The sequence below is a fragment of the Camelus ferus genome, chromosome 8, assembly GCF_009834535.1.
Source record: "Camelus ferus isolate YT-003-E chromosome 8, BCGSAC_Cfer_1.0, whole genome shotgun sequence".
In the NCBI taxonomy this organism is placed as follows: Eukaryota; Metazoa; Chordata; class Mammalia; order Artiodactyla; family Camelidae; genus Camelus; species Camelus ferus.
In genome coordinates this window covers 41,434,281-41,440,280 of record NC_045703.1, presented here as the reverse complement: position 1 = coordinate 41,440,280, position 6,000 = coordinate 41,434,281, and positions in this window count along the sequence as shown.

Here is a 6,000-nt window from a genome sequence, read left to right as displayed (position 1 = left end):
TATTTTTGTTGTACTCAACAGGGAGGGGCCAGCACCAGCTATAAGGGATTTAAACCATCCTAGCAGAAACATTTATTTTTGCTTTATAAAGCAAATTTTAGATGAAACAAAAGCAAAGAGCTAGACTTTTATAATAAAAAATGGCTGCCTGTAGCTTTAAGCACATTTGTTCAGTTCCAAAGAATGTTTTGATGTAAAGACTTGGGGTCTTTTCTGGCTTATTTAATAGCAATAGCATCAAGTTAAAATAGTTGAAGTAAGTTTCAGATGGTCATTAGGTCACACTTGAGACTTCCTGGTTCTGCTCCTGGGCCCGTGACTAATGAATTATATTACTGCAATTTTCCAGTCCTTTGTTAACTCATTTGTATAGAAAATAAGCAACAAGAATAGTGTTTTTAAGGGCTCTCAGCAAGGATATGAGAGATGTTTGATGCTGTTTCCTAATGACCTGCTAATTGTTTAGCAGCAATGTGTGAAGTGTCCATAATAACCTCTTATTGCCTCGAGTGGCCTTAAAAATCTGATTCATTTTTTAATCATTAGTGTTAGTCTAATACTGGGCAACGTTTGAATACAAAGTCATGGACAATAAGAACAATTGGATCAATCCTTTTTTTTTTTTAACCCCTGCTTTTCTTTTAACAAAGCACCATCAGCATTTAACCGTATTGTAGATATTTGATGGTCGTTCTGAAGCAACTCTGAGAATAACGGAATGATTCTGAGTGCCCCTGGTGGTTCCAGGAAATGTTGCAGTGACGTGTGTGCTGTTGAGCTCACAGATTTCCTCCTCAGAGGACCAAATGGTTCTAGCAATGAGCTAGCCACATGACTCCAAAGGTTCTTTGAGCAGCCTTTATTCATGTCGCTGGGGACTCGGGCTTATGGCCTCCTGGAGTTAATTTCAGCAGCCAGGTTTTCCTGCAGGGCCAGCTGCTTTTTATGGTCAGAGGAGATAAACAGTGGCTCAATGGGAGAGCTATTTCTGGATGTTGAAAGGGCCTCTGTGCTGCTGGCTGAGGGGGGAAATCATCCAACCTCCCTCATGGAATGCCTGGATGATTTCTCGGGCTGTCCTCATCCGGGCACTTCCTGTACCCAATTTAAATAGCAGATAGGTTAAGAGAAACAGGCCTTAAAACGTCCTGAAGTATGCAATCATGTCTAACTTGGCAAACCAAAATTCTACTTCTTTAAGCCAATATGTGTGATTCAATGTTGAATTAATGACCAGGGTCATAAGCATGTTAATTTGGGGTCACTGTTACAACCCAGTGATTGTTAAGAATATTCCTTGGGTCAAGAGTGATTTGCTTGAGGGAAGGGAAAAAGGTGTTTCCATTCATTGAATACTACTTTGCGCCTCCTGTATGAACAGTATCCATGGTATATTTATTTACATTGTGAAGTTGTTCAAGCAAAATTGAACTTTGTAAAATTGTGAAAGAGGCTTTTTAATTGCTGTTTGATCTTATTATGTATTACTGTTTGTGTGATATGTGATCGTGTATTAGAGATCTAAGTACGCCCGTATTCAAGGAAGGGAACTTGGTTAGAGATTGAACAGCTGCTCCAAGGCCACAACACCCATGAGCAGGCAATGGAGGCCAGGACTTTGGACTCAAGACATGCTCTTTCACTACCCGAGACCACCTTATTCATGTGTTCCTTGGTTGGAGGAACTTAGTCAGCTGGGAGTTTGCATCTCTCTGCAAACTTCCAGTTGCAAGATAAGCGAGTCACAGGTGTGAAATGTACAGTATGGGGAATATACTCAGTAAATATGTAAGATCTTTGTCAACATATGGTAACTGGATTTAACAGTTGTGATCACTTTGAAGTATATAGAAATACTGAATTACTATGCTGTGAAATGGGAACTAACATAGTAGTTGTAGGTCAATTATACTTCAAAAGCAAACAAACGAACTCACAGAAAAAGAGATCAGATTTGTGGTTACCAGAGACAGGGAGTCAGGGGAAGGGGACTGGATGAAGGTGGTCAAAAGGTACAAGCTTCCAGTTATAAGATAAATAAGTACTAGGGATGTAATGTACAATATGATAAATATAATTAATACTGCTGCATCTCATATATGAAAGCTTAGAAAAATAAATCTTAAGAGTTCTCATCACAAAGAAAATTTTTTTTCTACTTTTAAACATTTTGTATCTATATGATGGATGTTCACTAAACTTATTGTGGTCATCATTTCATGATATATGTGAGTCAGATCACGATGTTAAACTTCTACAGCACCTTAAACTTACACAGTACCATATGTCAGTTATATCTCAATCAAACTGGAAGAAAAGTGATTAATGGAAATAGCTTCTGTAGAAATTGAAAAGAAAAAAGAAACTGTACTGATGCTACAAATCATACCTAAGTTGCCATTTGCACGTGGATCAGGGCTAGAAAGGATTAAAGTTCAGTAACAGTAGATTTATTAGAGCAAGTAAATCGAGAGCGATCTTTAAAATTTTTTATTACTGTTATGTTTACACACTGATATTTTATTTTATTATTATTATTTTTTTTTTTTGAAGTGTAGTTGATCTACAATGTTAGTTTCAGGTGTACAGCAAAGCAATTCAGTTATACATATATGTACAAATATATATATTTTCAGATTCTTTTCCATTATAGCTTATTATAAAAAATTGAATATAGTTCCTTGTGCTATACAGTAGGTCCTTGTTGTTCATCTACTTTACATATAGTAGTACACACTGATATTGTACAATAAATATAAATTTAAAAGCAAGATTATATATACATAAAAATTGGAATAGAAAATACACTAGGGGCTGGAACTATGGGTGATTTATATTTTTTCTCCTATGTTTCTGTAGTCTGAAATTTGCTATAATCAGCATACATTATTTTCTTAATAAAAATATACTATGAAAATAAATGATTTTTCAAAATAAAAAAATGCAAGTCAAGAGCAAAATTCCTAGTTGAAAGTAGCATTAAGAAAAAATTCTTTTACAATGAATTTTATTTCTGAAAAAAACAACCTTATGTCTATAAATAATATAATTTTTTGGTAATTTTCACTGTTAATAATTGATCATACAAAAGTGCATCCTGTAAAGGGAAGCAGAAAAATTTGATCCCAGATCTAGAAAATAAATGATTTCTTTATGAAAGGGGGTTTGCCTGTATTGCTGTCTAACAACAGTTTAGGTTCATTTCAATTAGTTAGGATCATCTTCACAAGTAGGAGGGTGCTTTTAATTTCCATGCAACACACTTAGAAACAGGCCCTGAAAGGTTAGGTGGCTTTTTAATGTGAGATGTTGCTGCTTTTGTATGTAACAAGCAGTCACACATTTTGTAGAAGGAAATGCCTGTGTCCAACAGGTGGTAGTCTTAGGAAAGAATTCCCCTGCATCCTAGAGGTGGGCTATTCCGGGGAACAGAGGATGTGGAGTGGATTTTCCAGCAGAAGCCTGGGGTGCTCCCCAGATTGTGCTGTGGCCTGTCCTATGTTCTGTCTTAGGGGTGGCTGGAAACTCTCCCAGTCTTCCAGAGAGTTCCATATAGGGAAGAAGGGAAAGTGTTCTTTCACTCCTTCAGAAAGTATTTGTTCAGCCTTTGATTGCTATGTATCAATGTTCTAGTGACTGAGGCACCACATACCAGATGTTTTAATTCCATAACAACCCTTCCAGGTAAGTGTATTTTGATTTTACCGATGAAGAATTTGAGGTACAAAGAAGTTATGTAACTAGTCCCAGTTCCCTGAGCTAAAAAGCAACCCTAAATTTGTGACCTTGCCTGCCTGAGTCCAATGTCTGTCTATGCTCTTTCTATTAAGCCTGGCATAAATATATATATATATATTATATATATTTATGATATAATATAGATATAATCTATATCTATCTATCTAATCTATAACTAGATACATATCTCCTATAAATATAAAATATTTGGAACATAGTTATATTAAAAATTGTTGGTTGATCTACAGTCAAAATTTAACTGAATGCCCTGTATTCAGTCTGGTAACCCTAGCAGAGTGTTCTCACTCCAGAAAGGAGGCAACAGGATGTCCTCTTGTTGCTCCCATTTTTTTTTTTTTTCATATTGGATTAGGGCTCACCCATCTGATCTCATTTTACTTTAAAGACCCCATCTCCCAATATAGTCACATTCTGAGTTTCTGCTATTTAGAAATTCAACATATAAGTTTGCAGGGGACACAATACAGCCCATAGCAAGGTCATACTGGGTGAGAGTGGGACCTAAATCCAATGATTGCAGTGAAGAATCTACAAGAGACAGCACACCAAACACTGCTGGTAACCATCAGAAGCCGGGAGAGAGGCATGAAACACATTCTCCCTCAGAAACTCCAGAAGGAGCCAACCTTGTTGATACTTTGATTTTGAACTTCTGGCCTCCGGGACTTTGGGAAAACACAATTCTGTGATTATAAGCCACTGAGCTTGGAGTACTTCATCATGGCAGCCCTAGGGAATGAACACAAGGGCCTTGCTCAGTAGTGATTTGCAGAGTGCTTGTCCACAGAGGCTCGGGTGATATGCCTTGTGAGGTACGGGCAGGACGGCATCCTGCTGGGTAAGATGCTGGGCCTGAGGACGATGGAGCTGAGGGGGTTCGGTAAAGCAAGAGTAGGTAGAGAGCTGGTCTGTGCAAAAGCAATGGGGCTTGCCATCCACTGCCTGTCCAGGCTGGAGAAATACTAGAACTGAATAGTTTGAACTAACTTTAAAAATAGGTTGCCCAGATCCAAATTTAATCACCAAAAGAGAACTTAAAGATTGCCATTGCACTCCTTAATTTAGACTGAAGCCTGGAAAGGTATGTGGCTAACCAGATATCACAGAGCAAATGAAACAAAGAATTCAAGAATGGAATCCATTTGTCCTAAACATCTGGCTAACACTGTCTCCTCTAGACTAGTGTTGAGGCCTGGCCTTCTCCTAAATGCAAATACATTATATTTCTTAGAACACAGGAGGGGTTCAATACATCTTTATTAAAAAATAATTAACTGAATACAAATATTGCAAAGATTTTTTCAACAAATGAATAAATCAAAGAGAAAATAATTGGCTTTAGACTGTGTGCTTGCAGATACACTGTCTCAATGGGAGCCTCAACTCTTTATGTGTTTTTATTCCTTATTTTCCAAGTTTCCTTTGTAAAAACTGCAGACATTACAAGACATTTGGGTAACTTGCCTCCAATTCCCTGGGTAATATGAGGAGACTGAGAAGCGGTGCAGTGCTGTGGCTCAGGGGTCTCAGCCTGGATTCAGGTCTTAGCTCTGTCCTGGGCAGGCCGTGTGACAGGGCAAGTTGTTCAGACTCAGTCAACATTAATAAGTATGTTAACAGTGGTAATTTTAACGTTTTGCTGGGGGTTGGGTCAGTACCTGTTGATGTACTGGAGAGAAAATTGCTTTTGGGATTGAAATCAGATGGGGTTTGCAACTGTCCTGACTTCCCCTCAACCCCACCAGGATCTAGGCTCTTCCAGGTAACTCCTGGCTCCTCTTTCCTGGTCTAGCTTCTTAAATTTCCCATTCTTTCCTCTTTCCTTTCCCTTCTCCCTTTCATCCTGTTCTCCTTCTGTTCCTTTTCTTTTAAGTAACTTTTTAAATGAGATGTAGGAAATTAATCGGCCAGGTTGATGAGAAAGGATCTGGCAAATGGAAGATGCAACCAGGACACTTTCAGGCAAACGTCTTCTAGCCTCCCCAAGAATCAGCTTAATTTAATTTTAAAATTCACCTTCTCAATTAAAAAACAAACGAAACAACTTTCTTCCTTTAAACACTCAGGTAAAGGAGATAGCCTTAGGATGTGTTGCTGGAGCCCAGATGTCGTTCCGCTTGTGCACACGGAGACCCGCGTCTCCTGGGACCCTCGTCCAGATGAGGGAGCAACAGTGGAGACGAGCCGGGGGAGGGAGCGGCGAGCCCGACACCGGAGGAAGGTGGTCTCCGCCCTCTCGCA